The following is a 21801-nucleotide window of genomic DNA, read 5'->3' as shown; positions in this document are numbered from 1 at the left end:
CATCGTTTTGCCACAACTCTTCTCTATGATGTCTGGACCAACTCCTAAAGTTGTTTGAAATTTTTTTTTGTCTCCACTACAAGGTCTAATTTACTCCTTGCCATCTTTCTTGCTAATCTTAGTTGTCTCTGTGTCTCACATTTTCTTTCCCATATTGCTTCATCAAAATGATGTTTATGGGTTTGCTGATGACCCTTCTGGATACTCTTTGGGCAATCAATTGACCATATGAAGTCATGAAAAGTGAGCGCCATGCAGTTTTGATATAAAACTTCGGGGCAATCCCAGTTATGGAGTCTGTCCAGACCATCATTTAGACGAGCACCTTCACTCTGATATTTAACCAGGCGATTTTTCTTGGCATTTACAACTACTTGATTGTCCCACACCTCTATTGTGTCCCTACAGCTCCAACTTATTTGTGTTAACAATCGCTTATGGTCACTTGTACCCCCGTCTTTAACGGCAAAGTGTGTACATTTCCCGAACCAGTTTGTGGTTAAGAAGACATCCTCATTACGACCCTGGCGGAAAGTGACTGACCGGACCGCCACAGCGTAAATAGCGTTTCCGCCATTGCACGATGGAGCAAAGTGCGGCCCATTCCGACCCATCGGGCACGAGCACCACGGCATGGCGGAAGTGCAAAGTCCGCGATGGCGGAAATGACCCCAAAACGGCCCACACCGCCGCCGTACGGCGCCCTAGGTGCAATACCGCCACCCATCATAGCGGACACCGCAGTGAGCGCCAACCGGAAAGTACGGTGACCGTAAATATACGGAAACGGAAGTAAAAACATGGGCCCGGAACGGGAAACAACACGCCGTACACCTATAAAACCACAAAATACACACAACCACTAAAAACACCACCCTGAGACACATCCCAACCCGTCATCCACCCTAGTGAAACCAAGAAAAATGGGAAAAGTAGCGAAGAAAGCGTGCGACCGCAAGCGGCAGGTCCACTTCTCCCGTGAGGAACTCACCGTGCTTACAGAGACCCTCCAGGAGAATGCCGCCGCCGTCTTCTCCACGCAAATGACCAGGACGGCACTTGCGAACAAGAAGGCCATATGGGCCCTGGTGGCACAGCGGGTAAGTGCGGTGGGGACCGCACCCCGCAACCCACAGCAATGCAGGAAGCGGTGGGACGACCTGCGGATACGCGTCCGTAGCATACTTTCTGCCAACCGCAATATTGCCACAGCCACCGGGGGAGGATCGGAATCACCCATCAAGTTGACCCCCTGGGAAGAAATCTGTGCCTCCACCATTGGAATGGAGAGCATAGAGGGAGTCGGAGGGATGGAGAAAGGAGTGCAGACATCCGGAGAATCAGGTAGGTGGCCCAAATAAAACCATGCCAAATCCACAATGTCCAATCATGTGATTCACATGTGTCCACATAGCGCAACAGCAACACATGGCCAGGAGAACGTCCACACACATTGGCCTGATAGCGCACGTTAAAACTCACAATAAATACATAAATAATTAAAAACCCCAAAAACACCCACTACACGTGCAGCAGGCACACCCTAACTGCAGGCTGCCAAACAACTGCACCCTCACTCCACACACAAATGAAAGCACCTCCAAGGCCCCGACCCAAATCACCCTCAGGTACCACCCCAATGCATGTGATACATTGCCATTCCAATTCCCACAGACCCATTAATAACGCTCGCCCTCCTTTACTCCACCACAGGGTCCGATCCAAACGACGAGCTCCAGGACACCCCTACCAGCACACCTGCAAAGAGGGCCAAGACCGACGGCCAAAGACCCTCCACCTCAGCTGCACGCATCAAGACACGGCAGCAGCACATATCAAGTGGCAGCACACAGGAGGGAACATCAACAGGCACCCCAGCAGCCAGCATGCCCACAACAGCACCACCACAGGTCCCCCCAATGGATGCCACAGAAGGTACTGCCTCTGGTGGCAGCAGCACCATAGGTGACACCCCATTAATGGCAGCATGCTCCGACACAGAAGACGGGGATGTCGAAGTCAGATCCATCCATGACCTGTCCCAATCCCCCTGTCTGTTCCATCCCGTACACCATGAGGATACCACGCAGGGGCACCCACAAGACGACGACTGGCCATCCCCCACAAGCCCTGTGGCAGGGCAACATGAGGCGAACAGCCCCTCTGTGACACCACCGCAAATGGCCATGGCACAGCACAGGCAACAGTCCCTCGACCAGTTAATCGTGCAACAGCAGCAACTGGCCACGCTCCTCAAGGACCATGCCGATGTATGTGGGGGCACTAAGGCAGACATAGAAACATCAACTGAGACACTTAGGGCACAAATGGAGAGTAGCACCGAGAGCCTGAGAGTCCAAATGGAGAGTAGCACCGAGAGCCTGAGAGTCCAAATGGAGAGTAGCACCGAGAGCCTGAGAGTCCAAATGGAGAGAAGCACCGAGAGCCTCAGGGGGGAACTGCATGCGACGTCCAAAGACGTATGTGCCGAACTTGCCGCAGTGCGCCGCGTGCTCACTGAGCTCTCACAAACCCTTAGGGACATGCATGGACGTGAGCAGGCAGAGACATCATCCGTTGCAAGTTCCGTCCAGGGCAGCCCCCAACGTAGATCTGGGAGGAACCTGCGCTCCACAGGCAGGGGTGCCCCTGATACCCGCAGAGGGGGTTTGCAATAGCGACTGCCCACTGACAATGAGCATCTTTGGACACTGGTGTTCGGGGGGGAGGTAGGAGGGTGGAGGGGGTGTGTTGGGCTCACTTGGGTGGCGGGTCGATAGGGTGTTCAACATGATATCACATATGCCATAAACAATGCACGATCAACCAATGAGATGTGTGGACAATGATCTTTGTGTACTAGGCCATCATAGGCGTACAGTCCATATTGTGCATGTACCAGACACACACAGTGCCACGAGTCCCGTGTCCATGTATCAGCCACCAGGCGTGAGTGCTAGAAGCATGCATCTATGAGATGCTGACGAATGTCACGGCCCTCCTGTGCCTCGCAGACTCCTTGAGGTGCTGCCACATCCCCACCCTCATCATGACCATCTTCAGGTGCTTGCAGTTCTGCGTCAGGGGGCATGGGCACATTTCTACGTACGCACATGTTGTGTAGCATGACACATGCCATCACCATCTTTGAAACCTTCTCATGGCTGTACAGGAGTGCCCCGCCAGACCTGCTAAGGCACCGGAAACGGGTCTTCAGTAGGCCGAATGCCTGTTCAATGACTACACGGGTACGTGAGTGGGCATGGTTGTAGTCCTCCTCATGCTGGTCCCGTGGGTTCCGGACTGGTGTGAGGAGCCATCTCTTCAGTGGATATCCGGCATCACCTGTATGTGGACGATAAACGAATTATGTGGAATGCCATTGCTACGTACGCACCCCCCCCCCCTTCCTGCCAGGTCATTGCCGCATCACATACCCCACATCATCATGCATGAAATGAGACTCACCGAGTAGCCAGGATCTGTTCCCTGCGTGTCGCTCCATGTAGCGTGGTATTGTAGAGTTCCTCAAGATCATAGAATCATGGGTTGATCCAAGGAATCGGGCACAACAATGTGTAATGATCCTGTTGGAGTCACACACCATTTGTACATTCAGAGAATGAAATTGTTTTCGGTTGCGGTACTGGGCCTCCATGGCATGTGGGACGACCAATTCCACATGGGTGCAGTCGATGGCACCAAGGCAACCCGGTATGCCGCCAAGTGCATGGAATCCCACTTTTGTGTTGGTAATTTCCTGCTCCGAGCGTGGTAGAGAGATGTAGTCGTCTGCGTGCTGCAGGAGGGCATCGAGCACTTGCAATAGTGTCCGTGAGAACAGTGGCTGAGAAATGCCATGCAACTGTCCGACTGTGTGCTGGTAGGTGCCTGTGGCCAGGAAGTGGAGTACAGACACCACCTTCAGTAGGGGTGGGATGGCGGTTGGGCTATCTATCATGCTGACAAGGTCAGCCTGTGTCATGTCCACAATGGCGGCTATGGTGTCCCGGTCCAAACGGTAGAGGGTGTGGATCTGCTCATCAGTGAGGTTGAACGGATGTGCTCGGAGGCGTGGGATTGCGGGCTGCCTGCGTGGTGGTAGTGGCTGTGCTGGCGGCCCTTGCTGGCCCTGCCTTGCCCTCCTCCTCCTCCTGCGTCTCCTCCGTGCGGCCGGTTGTAGTTGGTGTTCGTCTTCTTCTTGGAGTTGGAGTACTTGCAGTGCTATCAGGTCCCCCAGGGCCAACATCGCGAGTCCTGCCGGTAGCATTTCGGAGTGGGTGTGGTTGTGGGAGGAGACTGGGTGTGCAATTTATGTGTTTTCAGGCTGTATGGCCTCCACCTGTGGTGATTCATTCCACCTGTGCAAGCTGCTCTCCCCTTTGGGCGAGCACGTCCCGCACACAACGCTGCAATTCAAGGAATGGCATCTTGCTATTACAATCATGTATTAGTACCCGATGGCCGTGTAACATTGGTTGATATGTACATTCGGCTATGGTCCCATTGTTTCACGTACATTCTTTGCAGTCGCGAACAGACTTGTGAAGGGTCAGTGGAACGTAGTACTCGAGTAACGGTGGACCCTCATGCATCACTGCACCGGGGTTCACCGACGGGCGGGGCGTCCCATTTGTGAGTGAAGGCAGTTGCCATTTTCACACACAGCCGCACTAGATGGATTAATTTTTGATTTCAAGCGGCCACAGATGCCTTTTCGACGTGATGTTGCAAATGAGGAATTCGAAGGGCGGCGCTTTCGGTTTTCAGCTAGCGGCGAGGAGATGCCCACAGGTCTGACTGCAAATATAACGTTCTATTGTTCAATGTCCTTGGGACAGGGGCCATGGCGAGGATGCAATGATTGATATGAATAGTTTGGGATGCGCAATAGCGACGTGGGCGATGAGGCCGGACGTTCCCAGATACATGTTACTTCACAACACTGGAATTACGGGCTGGGGCACAGTGGATTTTGCAGGCTGCATAACGCACAGACTCAATGGAAATTTCACATGTCATGTGAGTATGGAAACAGGCGTTTTCATTCCGGGATGAGGGAATGATGTATGGATGCATGGACAGATGATTTGATACAGAGTTTGCCATGTACAGGGATTCTTGGAATCTATCCGCCTCCCCTGCGCTATGTGATGCAGGGCTGCCATAGTGGGACCATCGTCTATCTGGCCTTGTTGAGCCCTCCCTGTCTCGACGCGCCTTCAGACACTTGTGTCTATGCACGTTACCAATCCCATCAGATGGATTCTGTTTTAACAGACGCATGCACAGGTACACTCGTTTGTGATAGTGTTTTCACCTCGATATAGATAGTTATGATTCGCAAGTGGTTTTTGGGTGGTGATGATCCTTTGGAGTGGGCTAGCATGCATATGGCTGTGGATTTAGTGTGATCATTGAAGTGAGTTGTTCGAATGTAGTTCTGATGGCCATTCTATTCTTTTACTTTTCTTTTGGTTGACAGGTATCTCCTCCCCTTTTGCCACTGCCATCTGTATGCCACTCCTGCAGATGGGTTTTACTCCCGACACCTGCTGCTTTGTGTTAATCAGTGGAGCAGCATTACGATCTTATGGGACGATCGCCAATGGGCCACATGCCCTTACGCAGTACTAGTGGCTCGGAGCAACATTTCGGCCTTTCAGCTGGACTAGTGCCTCCCTATTGGGACGGCCCTGCGGTTCTAGGCGCTTCCATGTTGCCTTTTCGTACGAGAATGTAGCCCCTGTGTACCATGAAGGAACAGGGCGTCACACAAGAAGTAGCTGGTCATTTATTGCCGATGCAGCCCACAATGGTGAAATGTGTTTTGGAGTTCATGGCCTAATGGCTGTATGGGCTTGGTGAATTTGTTGTGCATTAAATTTCTATTCTGATATGGGCCGTGTAGCGTTCTTCTTTGCAAGTGATGTGGCATATTCCTATTTGGGGAGCGATGTATTGTGAGGAGATCTGCATTGGGTTCCAGCTTCGGAGTATAGTTGCGTGGTACTGTGCTGGGCGCGTTTGCCTACGAAGCCCAGTGAGGTCAGGGGTGAGGGCTGCCAATATGACTGTTTGAATGATGTCATGCTCAGGGGCGGGGGATTAGGTTTTGTGTAACAGATGCCGGTCAGCCAGGTGGATTGGTGGAATGATGTGATTATCGGAATATTGCTGGTCACAGGTGCCTGTGTTTGCGTGCGTTTCTTGGTGGGAGACTGAGGTCATGTCCATTGGAATAGCTTCTGTGTTCGTGCCATCTGTGCCCTGCAGCTCCCATTGGCCCCTCTTGTGATTCTTTTGTTCGTTGGCATGCATGGGTGACTTGTACATTTCACTGGTTGCATTGTGACTTCGTTGCACCTACGGGGAGTTGTACTATGTGGCCAGGGAGCGGTGTACAGGCACTCAGTGGGGCCGTTTACGGTTGATTCGCGATGCCGTACTTCTCACCATGGCGGAATGGTACTTTCCGCCGTGCTTGATGGCGTTAAGTACATGTCCGCTAGGGTCGGAATTCGCGTACCCTTGCGCCATGGTGCTAATTACGGTTTGGCATGGCGCGCGCGCGCGTACTTGGTGCAGTTAGCGTTGGCGTTCACTACGGTGTCGCTAATGGCATCGTACTTTACGGTGACGGGTCATAATCGCACCGAGCGCTATTCGATGGCGGTATTGCATTTCCTCCATCGTTTTTCGATTTCCGCCAGGGTCGTAATGAGGCCCATAGTCCAATGTAGACTCTGTGTGCCCCCTCCCCCAAGTGGTGGCAGGCGTTACATCCCCTTCTACCGATTCATTTAAAAGTTTTAGATCCCATTCATCAAAGAAATCTATGTTATTTCTTTCATTCTTTCCTTGCCAGATTTATGTTTAATTTGAATGTATTGTGAGTTTAAGTCTCCTGCAACTACTATAAAGGCCCCGGGGAAGGTAATCCTGATGCCACTAAGGACTACCGAGATTGATTCTAGAAATTCCGGTAATTTTTCCCTGGCCGGGTTCCAATATAAATTGAGAATTATTATCTCCTTAAATGATGCATTACTGGGGAGAGTGGCTGCTCTTACCACTAGAATTCCTTCTTGTTTATAGGGTATAGCTGTTATTTCATTAAATAAAGCCCTTCTACAAGCAATCAATAAACCCCCCATAGGTCGACCCTTGGCTTTACTGTATGCTGGTTGAATTGCCAGGTTGAAACCCTCCAGTTCTGGTGTATTGACTAACCAGGTTTCTTGTAGTAGAATCAAGTGACTCTCCCCGAATAACAAGGCTCTCATTTCATTGTTTCTAAATGAGATAGAGCCTCGTGTATTCCAACTAGTGATTTTTAGGTTTTTGCTACTAAAGAGATGCCTGCACTACCCCCAGCTTCTGACATACTGGCATGATTATTTCTGGTAGCATTGGCTAGGATAGTGGTTGGGACCCCTCTTTGGATTGGCCATCTTTCGTTTTATGCTGTCTGACTTGTACAAAAGGAACTTTTTCCTGGGCAGCTCCATTTTCCTCGGCTCTTTCAACTACTGTGTCATAAGACGGCAATTTATCATACACTTCGAGACCTAAACACTGCAACTTTTCTCTCACATTTAGAAAAGCCTTAACCCCCATTTTAGAAACGAATCCAACTTCAGCTAAATTGGTGCGGCCCGATTCTGGAAAGTAAACATAATCAATATCTTTTGTTGAAAATAGATATAATTTAGGAAGTTTTTTTACTAATAACAAAATCACTCCCCTATTGAAAGGTTTACCAGTCTGTCTATTTTCTTCATTAGTAAACCAAAGTCTCGGGACTGCATAAGGTGTTAGCTCTTCTTCGGAGTTCATAGTATTTTCAATCATAACTTCAGAAGATTGTGTTGTCAATGATGGAGTCCCGCTCCCTTCATTTCCAGTTCCTACGCATTGATCTGGTTTCTTAGTCTCCAAATTGGGTAAAGAATCTTTGGTCTCACCCTGTGAATAGTCTGTCTGAGGTTCCGGTGTGTCAACTGGACTTCCAATTTTGCTCTTGTCATGTTGAATATTGGGCCAATCCTCAAACCGGTCTCTCTTCGTATTAGGGCTCTAGAAACAATTTTCTGTTTAGGTAAGAATATTGGTGCAAGTTTTAGCAGCTTCCCTGTTGTCTTTGATCTGGAAGCGTCCTGCTTATGTGGATTTTTGTCTACATTTGTAGATTTTACTTCTGTCTGAGTGCCCGTTGATTTTTTGTCCATTTCGACTTCTTTTACTTTTTCTGGAACAATATTAGCAAGAATTTTTTTCTTTTGTTGTTTTTTTTTGCTTTTTTGATACTGTTCCTCCCTGATCCAGATTCCGTTCGTTCTTTTCCAGTTCAATGTGATTTTCTGGGTTATCCCCCAGGTCCGAGATCCCCTTTACAAAGCTATTTACATTTGATCTCCTTATTTTTGAACCCTTCATATTTTTTGTTTTCTTGTCCTGTCTACATCTAGACTTAGAGGACATGTGATTTGGTTTTTGGTTTTTCTGCCTTTCCCTTCTCCGTCTCTTATGAGATTGCTGTGTACTCCTCTTCCCTGGAGTTTCATTTGCAATTACTTCTTGTGCTGATATCTCAATTATTTCATCTTGGTTTCCTGGAGACTGTTTGAATAATAAATCTGCGACCTGTGCCAGGCAGCAGAATTCTTCCATCACAGACTCTGTTAGAGGAGTATCATCAGCAAGTATGTTCAACCCTGACTGAATGTCATCTTCTTTCTTGTCCGTTTCCTGTGGTTTTAAAGGATTTATTTGTCTAGAATTGATTTTTGATAGCAAATCCTTAATCTCAGAGTTCTCCGTTAGCAAAGAAGTTAGTTGTTGTTTAATTTCACTTAGATCTTCACTTTGTTTAGAGAAGCCGTCTTCCATCCTTGTCAGTGTGGGCAATACTGAGCAGTTTATTACATTGCTTTGCCCTACCACTGTAAATTCTAATTGTTCAATGTCTTTTGTCATTTCCATCAGGATTCCTGTGTGTGTCTGCACATCCCTTTTAAGAAGTTCAAAAACTTTCACCAATGAATTCAGAACATAATTCAAAGCTGGTAAGGTTGGATCCCCTTGCTTAAGATCTTGATTCTTGCCCCCACGGGCGTCCGTGGATCTACGGACAAGATGATCTATTTTTAGTTCATCAAATGCAGCTGACTCTCTTCGAAAAGCTTATGTTGAGTTCAATCTCTCTCCTTGATATGATGGATTTTGGGTTAAACTCAAAAGGTGATTAGGGGTCCTTGAAAGATATATTACTGAGACTGGTAGTTCTGGTTGTCTATTCTCAGTCATTGAGTTGGGATCCTGGTTTAAGAGCCTCAGGGAGTATGAAGTGAGGGCACTCAGGCTATTATGCCTACGTTTCTGGAAATGATGATCGATAGTCCCTTTTATATTTCTTGATGTCAGAGTGAAATCCCTTAGTAAAGTGGATGGAATGTTTTTAATTGTATCTCTCAAAATTTCTTCTGCTGGTGTCTTATCGACTTGAGGTTCTTGATGAATTTGAACCTCCACTAGGTTGGTATCATTTATCGGGGTAGTAGGAATATCTGGACCTGGAATGTTTTCTTCAGCCTGCAGAGAATTTTCCATGTACGAGCCATCCCACTGAGGAGCTCTTAGATCATCGGCAAAGGGACCACTCCTCAGATTGTAACGGGAGGACATTTCTCAGTTTTGCAGAGCTCTTTATTGAGTATCGTAATGGATGCTCAATACGAATTATTGTTATTCGTTTTGTAGGAAATTATTGTTATTATTCAAGTGCAGTTCCACACTTTGTTTTAGGAGATAAAATGGTATAAAAAGGGATCAAAGGAGTACTATCTCCAACAGTCTCCCTTTTTTCACACCTTTGTTTCTTCAACCTTTTGCCTGCAGTTGAATTGTATTAGGTCCGTTGTTGCAGTAGATTCAGAAAATAAACCGACACACAACACGCAAATGCTGCGTTTATCACGGTGGGTATAATCGGTTTGTAAACACAATTCTTTTACGAATCTATAACGGTGCAAAGAGCCTGCAGAAACTACCACTCTGCGGAGCTCTGCACACGTATTACCACCTCTGTTACCCAGTCAGTGGGATCAAAGAGACCCAGACTCCACAGTCTCCGACTGAACGCCGGCGCCAGGTAGCACACAACACACAGCGCAGAACAAAACACGCTACGCCCTCAAATTAAGTGCCAGTAGTTTCTTTTACAACTTAGTCAGCAGGTATAAGGATCAACGGATAAGTAGGCCAACTTCAAGTTACCTCCCACCCCTGCTGACTGCTACTGCCCTGTTCCTTTGCAGGCACTTATTTATCCGAGTTCAGGAAAAACGTACTCGGGTTCACTCATCTCGACTTTTGCTCGCTTTTGCTTGTTTTACGGGCTGCCACACGCTGCTCGGCTGCTCGCTGACGCTTCCCCTTCACTGGCACTTCACCTGCGTCCCGTGTCCATGTCTGCGTAGCAGTCAGCTCACCGGGCTCACCAGGCTCAGGCTTAGCCATCCTTAGTCGCTATTAGACACCAGCCAGAAGCCACCGAGAACCGCAGAGAACCACAGAGAATCGCACACTGGTTTGCGTTCACAGTGTTCACAGCGTTCCCGAACGCTCGCAGCAAACGCCCCCAACAGACTTCCCGTTGGAAAAGAGCACCTTGCGCACGTCACGATTACTGTCAAGCCGCACTGGGACCTGGGAACACAAACACAAAATCAGCCGCTTCCGACAGAATCTGGACGCAATCTCTCTTGGTATCGCTCTTATGTGATACCATAAGGCCAGGTAAAGATTTAGAGCACTACTGCCCCAACCCAAGGAGCGGTCATCCCATTTGTCACAAGGCCAATACAACTGTTTTTTCTGTTTTTCTACTTAGTTCCCATGTTCCCCAGCCCCCCTGTCTTGTTTTGTGGCGCCTGGAAATACTTGTGTATAGGCGCCACACAAATGTCTAATAAAAGCAACACAAATAAATACATTTGTATTACAAGTAGACGTAAAACCAAAGCAAATAAATTCCCAAAATTCAGACTCAAGAGTGGTGCGCTGGTCATGTCATTGCTGGCTACCTGGGGTTTAAAGGAGATAAGGGGGGAGCTGAGTCTGAAACGTTGTGTTATTTGTGATAGGAGGAGCAGAGGTGATGTCAATATATTTAGTACACGGTCGCGGGTGCTGCCTGTGTACGCTGTGGGGTCTGGTATAATGAGAAGGCCTATTGTCTTATCAAAACAGTTGCACGCACCAGTTAACTTTGAACGTGTCTGGATTGGGGGGTGCACATCACGTGACAGTTGATGATTTATTAGTGAATCAATATACTCAGTAGCCAATCCCGTACCTGAATTCAATAGTGATGATGTAGTGGACCACACAACCTCTTGAGTGGTGACAAGCTCCATGTCAGTTCTGTTCTATGGAACCTTCTGAGACCTTTTTGCATGTAATACACCTTGTTTTCCTTTGAAAAATAGTACAAACTGAATGGATTTTGGGTTACTGTTGTCTTTACAAATTCATGCGATACTGTATGTGCAGTATTTTGATTTTGAAAAACACATGCAATATGTTCCACTTGAATTGGAACAACAAAGAAGATAAGGCCCTGCCTTGCAGTGCTCCTGGCCCCCTTTGTGTCCCTCTTCGGCCACCATATCCCTTTCGGAAAGAGTATTTTACTTTGGATAGTAGTAGCATGGAAATGGAATATTTATTTTCTCTGGCCTTTGCTGTAGAACAGCTGCAATTGTACACAACAGAAATATATGCATTGAACATGAAGAAAACAATAACGTAAAATGTGTAATGATTAGGGATGTAACGGTATAACGGTATACCGTTAAAGATACCGTGAGCCACTCAATTGAACAATAATACCCGTTACATTGTTGATACCAGTATACCGTTTATACCGTTAAGTGTGCTTTTCAATCTGATTTGGAAAGGCTGCAGTAAGCAAGTGCTGCGCAGTCTTGGTCTTGCACAGTTGGGTGTGCCATCTGCCAAGTAGTTTCAGTTGGAGCAGTTTTTAATGCCATTCCATAAACCACATGTGCCTGACACAAAATCAATATGTTAGCAATAGGAAGAATAAATACAGTGCCAGTGGAAAAGGGTTTACTTTGGGTTGGCGGCTTTGGGGTTTATATATTTATAATGGATAATGTTTGCTACACATATGACAATGGGCGATTTCCCTGGTTCTATCTTTGAATTTACATATAATAAGTCACACTGCAAAATTCAGTCATCTCTGTGGGTATTCCCTGCTGCCATACCAAAGGGTAACACGTCTGTGATTACTGAACACCTTTTGGCCCGCAAGTAAACTAAAGGCTGTAACATAAAGAGAGCGTGAGTGTGCGTGTGTGTGTTTGCGCACAAGCTTATACTACCATCAGCCTCCATTGATCTGTGGCATGCAGGTTATAAAGATGGCAACATGTTCATCTTCACCAGTAGCCAGTGGGGGAGCTAAAAGCCTAAATGACCACTTAAGAAAAGCTATTCAGTTTGCTTTGCCAGTCGCAGAAGGGCTCTCCCTCCTCCTCTCCACACGTGCGTTTGTGTTTGGTGGAAGCAAGGGGTGGCATTTCAGTGGAAAGTATGTTAAAAATCCCAATTCTGGCCCTGGGTGCCTGGTTTTCTTTTTTATGATAAATCTGACAATTTATGATCTTTTAGAAAATATTTGTTAAGATTGGTTAACTCCACCTGCTGTACCGCGATAACCATGATATACCATCATTTGGCAAGAAGGTTATCGTACCATCATAAACTAATACCGTGACACCCCTAGTAATGATACAATTAATCAGTGCATCACAACGCAAGAGCCGATTGAAACCAGATTTAGACAGTTTGTAGATGAGAGTAACATGTATCACAATATTTTATAAAAACGATATGTTGATACATTTCAAATGATACACATGTGTCAAATTCTTCAATTTGAAAACAGGGACGCATGTGCTAATATCCCAAAGTTCTATGTTCCTCGTTTATATCAAATACAAATCGAGATATTTCTCTTAGATGCTTAATTGACTTTGTATTGAAACACTACATTTTAAACTGTATACAATTTGGTGCCACTATAAGGTCGAATAGTTTTTGTAAAGTTAAGTATTATTTGAAATATAAGTAGTGGTATAAACCTATGTGGCGTTATGGTGGCTAATAGTGCAATTGCAAGTACTATTGCCTGGGATTATATCATGCAGTTAATGCTGCCTTGGAGAGCCATAGTAAAGACTGGATGCTTTAGCAACAACATGCATGCTGAAAGAAATTAATTCCCATCATTAAGAACCATATGATGTACAATTGCTCTGCAGCCACCTGCCTGTCAATGTTCAGGAAGTAATGTGGGCAGGATGTGGGTATTAAAATAAGTATTGTTACTGGAGAATAGTACATCTCCAGAACAGAAATCTAAAAAGACTGAAAGCACTAGATGCAGGCCCTTTTAAAACTGTACATGCATCTAGATTGAAATGAATACATTCATATTTTAGGAAAGCCACACACATACATCCACACAGACACACACACACTCCCACACCAATAAACAAAAAGAAGCAAATGCAGGTTTACTGAAAGCCACATACACATGCTATATAGAGCTGCACCCACACATTCAGAAAACATAGGATACATGTGCGTTCAGCATAGAACATGTCATGCAGATTCAGGAGAACTTGCAGGAGCCAATGCAAACAAGTTACTTCTTGCTTGTACATGGCTGAACACAAAGGGCCTCATTATGAGTTTGGTGGTACTTTGGCAGTAATTCTGCCGAACTACCACTAAACTTGTTTACTATTACCCCTAGTTGGTCCTGCAGTCATACCGCAGGATTTCTACTGGTGGGATTGTGGTGTAAATCCCCATTTTCAGAGTCCATATGACTACATGGGAGTTTAGGGCAGAAATATACCTCCAGCAGTAGTTCTTCAGTGGTACTTCCAGCACAAAAAACAGTAGTAGGGTGGTGGAGTCACCTCTAGCTTTGTGATGGAGGTAAATCCTCCACCCCACCACCAAACCTATAGTCCATTGATGCAGGAATGCAGTGGGAATGCGACAGGAATGAAATTACTGCAGCATTGCTGTCATTGTCTAAATGTCAAGTGGCCTCTACATAGTTAAAACATTCACTATCTCATGCCTGCACAGGGATGGGTTGGAAGAGCGTAAAGTAGCTTGATTGTTATGGTTGTTATGGTTCCATTATCTTTCTCTAGTACCATACTTGTGTTGATGCTGGAGAAAATCAAAGATTTCAACCACACATGCATGTGAAACGCTTACATTGAAAAATGTGTGATGTTTATAAAGACACTCATGCTAAACAGAAATGTTAGTATGACTAGTGTATTTTAGATTACCATAATATTCAGAGGAAGACTGCATGATTCAAGTGGATTCCAATGTGGACTTAAAATAGTGAGATTCATATAGGCAGGTGACATTTTGTTTTGGTTTAAGTATTTATTTTGTATACATTCCACATTTAAGTGGTTTCCTGAGTGAAGCTGGAGTCCCAGTTGTCTGCAAATGAAGTTTTCTTTTATATACCTTTCGATTTTCTGAATATCTCAATCTCTGCTCTTTGCCCTGATTTGTTGGGGAGCAATTGTATAAATGCAAATATTAGATTGCAGTTTTACGTATGTGCAAACCTCCATCCAAAGATAAAAATACCGAACAGAGTTTAGGATTATAATGGTTATCAGACAAGAAATGCTTACCAGATCGCATGCGACACCTCGGCTTTGTGCCTGACCGTGGAATTGGAGGTCATCAGCAAACCGCCCTATCCATTGCTTGTAAATACTGTCAATGTATCACCTGATGGAGGCTGACAATTGTACGGTAGGCCCAAAAACTGATTGATAAAAAAAAATACAAGGGGTCAATACAGAGTGCATGTTTGCAAGAAAAACAAGTTTTATTACATATATTGGGGATTTATTTTTCAGATTTATTTTCTACATTTAGCTTTACACATGTAGTTCCAATGAACCTGCCATTTCTCAATGGGGGCAGTATATTCACAACATAGCTCAATATTCTGGCAATATCTCAACATCATGTCTTGCTCTCACCAGATTATGAAGAGATAATACATTCTGTTCTTAGCTCTTCTGGAATGCTCGGCCTCGCACCATTAACTACTATCTGTGCAGCACTTCCACTTCCCTCTAAGGACCTTGGCTGACTGAACACTCGCTAGGGGGAAGCAAGAATACAATCAAATTAAATTAACAAAACAGAAGCTCCAAATTGCAGCCTCTAATTCTGGCTAACAGAAGCTGCAACCTCTAACGGGCCTAATCCAAGATGGCGGAACACTTGCTAATGCAGCCGACAGTCCTTATGTCACTAAACTTCAACATCTATCCTACTAAATATCACCTTATGTGAAATCTCAGCCACCCTTCAAACAACATTTTCTAAATTCTCCTAAATGCACTAACTACAAAGCCCTTTAACTATTGCAGGCCTAAACTGTAACCATGATTAACAATATTGTTGCTGGTCACCCTTCCACCATGTGACGTTCTCTAAAGTGTGTTGAAGCTAATTACAAATAGCATGCGCGCAGAAATGCAGAATCAAATGGCAAAAAATGCTAACACTAAATAACCAGCTCTCTATGCTAATAAAATGTATGCAGTCTCAACCTCCTCTCATGGTTGGGACGTTGCACTTGCATACCAACACAGACATTCACTGGGTAACCTGCACGCCAACAATAACATGGTGGGAGAGGTGGAAAACTACTTGCTCTGGTTATCGGACCAAAATAAAAAACAGCGTTTTGGTGCACTGGTGCGTGGGACTGATGGCATGATCTTCTGTGCTGCATGAAGCAGATCATTAGCTTAAATGTTTTCACCAGCACTGACTAAACCACAACAAGTAATCACTTACGCTGGCATTTGGGTGACATTTGCCTAGTGTCTGTATCATTCCGATCTTTGACAGACTCCAGCGCATGCCTCTGATTACAACTGGATGGATATGGTGTGTGCACCCGAGAGCCTTTTGCACCCATAAACCAGTGCCATTGGTCATGTCCGGACTTATGACTCAGACATGATCCGCAACAACGAGAATGACACAAAGAAAAACCCACGTAGATATTCCAGGCGCCCCAGTAAAATGGATATATTGGCACAACTTGAAGCTATCCTGGCAGAGATGAAATCCATAAATCAATGTACTCAAGAGACTAACACCACAAAAACAGGATATTAGGAAATAAATGAAAGACATTAATAGCTGCATACATTTGTGAGCCGAATAAGTGCTGTGTAGGACATCCTTAAATCCATCTCAAATGAATTAGACACTGCTGTTAAAAGGCGTGTTGCAAAAATGGAAGAACAGGACAATCTATGCCTGCTGGGGGTCCCTGAAAATTTGCAAGGATAGGATATGCCTTAAGGGCTGCAACAGGCATCTCGCGTAAGGAACACATCTCTGGGGTCAGGAGGCAGGTACACTGGCTCCCCATCAAGGAAAGGGTGGTCTTCAAAACCTTGGCCCTAACACATAAATGTCTTCATGATCAGGCTCCTTTGTATCTGGCACAAAGGATCACCAAACAAACAGCGTCCAGACCCTCGAGGTCGGCCTATGCCAACCACATCACTGTTACACACACGCGCAGAGTGTGTGCAGGAGGCACTAGCTTCCCTACAATGGCTGCAACCCTGTGGAACAAACTACCAGCTCAGATTAGATCCATCGACTCTCACACAGCCTTCTGCAAGGCCCTAAAAACCATGCTCTTTATCTAAAGAGCATATCCCCATGAGCTCTATACTGCATATGTCACTATGTATAAGAAACCTATCTGTACTGCATTTGTTACCTTGTATAAGAAAAGAATAATGTGAACAACTGCAATGTATCAAACTGTAACAACTGTAACCTGACAAAATGTATCTAAGCATTCTTTCTTGGGCCGCTTATTGTAACCCTCAAGCAAGCCTCCTTAAGTTTCCTTAAAGCTCCTCGTTTCCTGTGGGCTGTAGTGCGCTCTACAAATACAAAATAAAATAAAATAAATATGGAAGGATTCATATATGCACTATTTCAGCACTCCCTGAAAATTTCAAACACACTCAAAACTATCATCGAGAGGACATACAGAGCTCTGGTGCCTAAACCCAATAAAGGCAAACGTCCAAGGAGGATAATATATATATATATATATATATATATATATATATATATATATATATATATATATATATATATATATATATTACACGGTTAAGTTGCTAAACCCATAGGAAGAGCACTTTTTGGGCGGTTTCTAACTTCGCTCCCCCTGTACGAATACACACCAAACTTTGCAAAAAAGTATATGGCCCATTTGTGATGTCATCTTTGATCTCCTGGGTGTTAGTCTTAGCAGTGGCGTGAGTTATGGTTGCTTAGCTTACCATGACTGACGAATTTGTGGGGGTTTTCGGTTTTACCTGTAACCAATTATTTTTCCCTAAGTGCGGAAATTATTAGTATTTGTGCACACATTATTTTTCCAGTGCGCCCCTTAATAATGAGGTAAGCCACATGTGAGTGTGCGTAGTAAGTGAGATACCATCTCCAAAGAGCTTGAAAGGAAATGTCCCCTTCCCAACCACTGCAATTTGTTACAAATCAGTGTAAAAGGTGCATTTTATAAAAAAAAAAATCAAACATATAGGCTAAAATAACAAACTATATTAAATGTGATTATAAGGAGAGCTCATCATCCAGTCCAGGACTTCAAGATATGCCATAATACCTACCAAGTGTACTCCTGTAGAGAGATAAAAAGTGTATGTGCAAAAAAAAGCTTTGCATGCTCAGGATAAACAATAGGTTTAGTTCTGGTTATTCATTTGTCCACATTGCTCAGAGACATGGCAGAAAGTGTTTAATGCCACTGGAAAAAAACACTCATGTTTATCACAAAAAACACATACCGCTTATCATTGATGTGGCTGTCATAAAATGTAGACAGGATACGATTTTTGCAAATGAAATAATGGCAACTAAAAGCAATGTGTCAGAAAACAATAGCTCATGTGCCACTTTAATGAAGTAGTTCAAGGGCCAGGAGTACATGCCTCTCATAATTTGTGTACTGACAATTGCATCAGAATAACTGCACCACAGAATATGATTATCAGAATTCCTTGGGCTCTGCTAACTATGCCGATTACACTGTCATGTGAGTTGTGACATTACTTAAAAACAGGAAAATGTGCCCAACAAAAACGGGAAACCATTAATTAATAGGAGCTTACACCCTGCTTCTACCCACAAAGTTCCACTGATATTTTTTCAAATCTGTGACCAGTACAGCAGTGGCATTGGTAGGAACTCAAATAATATTGCTGTCCGATATCAAGAAGAATTGTATGGGAAATTGCATTATAATAAGCATGAAATATCCCTACTCGCAAAGCTAATTACTTGTTTATTCCCTGAAAAATCATTTCATTCCAAGTAGGGAGCAAAATCAATTCAGAACCATGCTTGTAACCCTGACATATGAAGTGAAATGACAAGGCACATAACAAAGCTTATAGTTTTGCCCACCCTTCCTTACCACAGCCTAGACAAAATTCAACAGGTTTCTTCATGAGCCCTGTTGAAGACAATCACATATATTTGCCTTTTAAGTCAATAACAGCAATGCTCAGAGGTACAACAGATTCAGAGCCTTCTTCTTTAACTAGGGACCCCTCTTCTGCAATTCACTGCTATTAGTTGAACAAGACACATAAGGGTTGCTAGTGGCATTACATGCAAACACATGATTATATTGAAAAGCCCTCAGCAGCAGAGCATAGAAAGAAAGAGGGTGCAGTTCCCTGGACTGTTACTACAGTTTCCAATCCTTTAGCAGACGATCAATGCATTTTCTTCACTATGCTGTCAAAAGCTTTGATTTCATTTTCAAAAAGTTGCTGATTCGTACTTCACCCCGACGGACTGCTCTCCTCTGGTCTTCCAACCATACCACTCCAATGCTCCTGTGCTAGCCTCCAATACCAGTGTACATGGCTCTGTAATAAGTGAGGGATTGTAGCAGTAAAACACTAACTGGGATATTTGCATACCCACAATACGTTGTGATTAAAACATATTCATCAATAATTATGTGCATAATTACTATGAAGTGGATACAAGATTGTTTGCAATATAACCCATCTTTAAATTGTTGGTTTGGATTATACAATTGCTCAGTGCAACCGTTTTTGTGTAGAAGTGTATTGCCATATCATTTGTTAAGGTTCCATGCCTCATGGAACTCTGATAACTTGGGAAGGCTGCAGATTGTGTGAAAAACATTCCAGTTATCTGAATATTTGTTACCCTAATAGTATACACAAATAATGCCAGGCATAGTCCATACCGATAATCGCTTGCAGGCCAAATTATTGATGTTGCAATGTTGCTCTCCATTTGTAGAGTAATGTTAGCAATGCTAAAGTAGGCGACGTTGAGCATGACATTTGCCTACTCAAAATCCTTAGCGGGCAAATTAATATTTCAGTGTTATAATGTATTAAGTGGGCCGCTGCAAAGTGCTTGTGTGGCATATGTCCAATACACATCAAAGTAGCCTGCTTACTTATAATCAGTATCTGATATTTAAGCTGACAGTTGGGTTATATAGTCTACGTGACGCTTTTGCTAGGGCACCATGAGTAAAGAGAAATTGAATGTGCTTGAATGCCATTCATATTATAACAAACATAAAACAAGTGGATATAGTTCAAAGTCTGGTAACCTTTTAGAGAGATATGGTAGACAGTCAAGGTTGTCTGGTAATATCTGAATGTGGCCTGGAGTAGATGTTTGAGTCATAAGTTATGCATCAGGTAGAGTCAAGTATACATAGCTCTCAACTCACACGCTTTTGGCGGGTGTCACCCGCCTTGTAAAGTGCGGATTCACCCGCCGAGCCTCCAGCACGCCCATTCATTTCAATGGGCCTCTCACCCGCCAAAAACAAAATCGGGTGATTTCACCCACCTTTGTGACACAAATGGTTGAGAGCTATGAGTATAGGAGTCATGGAGGGAAGATAATTTAGCTAATGTGTGCAGGCATATCTTAGTTATACCTTCTGTTCATGGAGCCACTTTTCCATTTAACCCCTTGTGGGTGTATTCTTTTTATTGGGGGTTTAAGGTCAAGCTTGCATAGTAGGGCAAAGTAAGTAGGCTAGACCAGAATATAAAGACTAGATATTATAACTTAGCTACATTTTGAGAGAATCAAATATTAGGTACCTGCTGTGGCTTGTGCCTTAGTATATATTTATGATTAGATGGGAATTGTCTGTGTGCGCTGTAAAAATTCTTCTGAGCGGCAACCGGAAGGAAGCAGGGCAAGCGACATGTGCACAGCTTAGAGGGAACATTACCTTCAACCATAACGTCCCCGTAACAACATATTTCCATGTAATTTCATGGGTTCTTACTAGTAAAACTTAACCATAATGTCCCTTTAACAACGTTTTTTCACAGAATTATTATTATGAATGCACGAGCATTGCTACAATTCTGATTTCTAGGCATTGTGAGATTCTTTTGTTTTTTAGAGCTCTGTACATCTTTTACTGTCACTCTGGTAATTTTCCTTTGTTTTGTGTTCTGTAATATAGAAAAGGCTGAGTAGCAGTCGTTTCATCCAGAACAGAGGGCACCTGGTCAACGAAAGATTAGCATGCCATTCTGGTATTTCCATCGCCTGATTCAAGGCGGCCTCTGATGGCGCGCTTTGCGGCTCCATTCCATACTTGTTTGTGTTTGTAGTCAGTTCCAAGCCCGAATATCCTGCAGATGACACTTCTCTGCTACTCAGTGGGACTTCAGACGTGTTGTTTGTCTTGTTTTGTGATGATACGTATATACAATCATCATTTGTTGAAAGGTTTGGATCTAAACTTTGAGTAACAGGCTGTCCCACTCTCCTATTTTGAACCAAGGATTTCAATTGGAACAGTTCCAGTACTGAATTTAATAGGCATGTTTTGTCTGCTCTTTCTAGGTCCAAGGCCTCCTGCAGCTTCTCTTGGATTGCATTCGCACATTCTGCCTCATGGTCAATTCTAGATTGTAGAGATGTGACAAACGATTCACTGAATATAATTTTCGAATGAATCATTGCAAGGAGAGTGGCTTGATCTTTTGTGTTTTCATTCAAGGTCTCGTACAGTTTAAGAAATAGGGCCAATGAGATTGTAAGCACGGCCATCATGTTGCATTGTGACTTGAATCAAGATGGGAGAGCCCCCTGCCTCGGGTCACCCATTGGCTTGTGCGAAAATACTCTGTCATCCAAAGACAATGTAGCCGTAGACTGATGGTGCTTCAATGTGTGACGCAGGGTTCCATTTTCTGTGGAGAAGGAAATTAAGCATTGGGTTTTGGAGGGTAAAGCATTTCTTTGTAAGGAATTTCTGAATCCAAAATATTAGAAGCACTGTCTTTGATGATTGTTGGTGACATCAGTGACAATGACTGCACCGTTTAAGTCACCACCCTGTGGTTAGGCTTTATTTGTTCTCCTGTGGATCCCGGATCACCAGCCAGATCTTCTTTGTGTGGTATTAATTCAACCTCTATAACCGCCTCTTATTCTGCAGGTCAGATGCTGTTTTTACATTGATGGTGTTTTCCAGAGTGTCACCGGGGGACTTGTTAATCTCGAAGAAGATGTTGGGGAAAAGGACACAGTTCCGGCTATTACTTCATGAAACTG

Source organism: Ambystoma mexicanum, chromosome 1q, assembly GCF_040938575.1.
Source record: "Ambystoma mexicanum isolate Mex_15411 chromosome 1q, UKY_AmexF1_1, whole genome shotgun sequence".
In the NCBI taxonomy this organism is placed as follows: Eukaryota; Metazoa; Chordata; class Amphibia; order Caudata; family Ambystomatidae; genus Ambystoma; species Ambystoma mexicanum.
The sequence above is the reverse complement of the archived record's forward strand: the minus strand, read 5'-3'. Positions refer to the sequence as shown.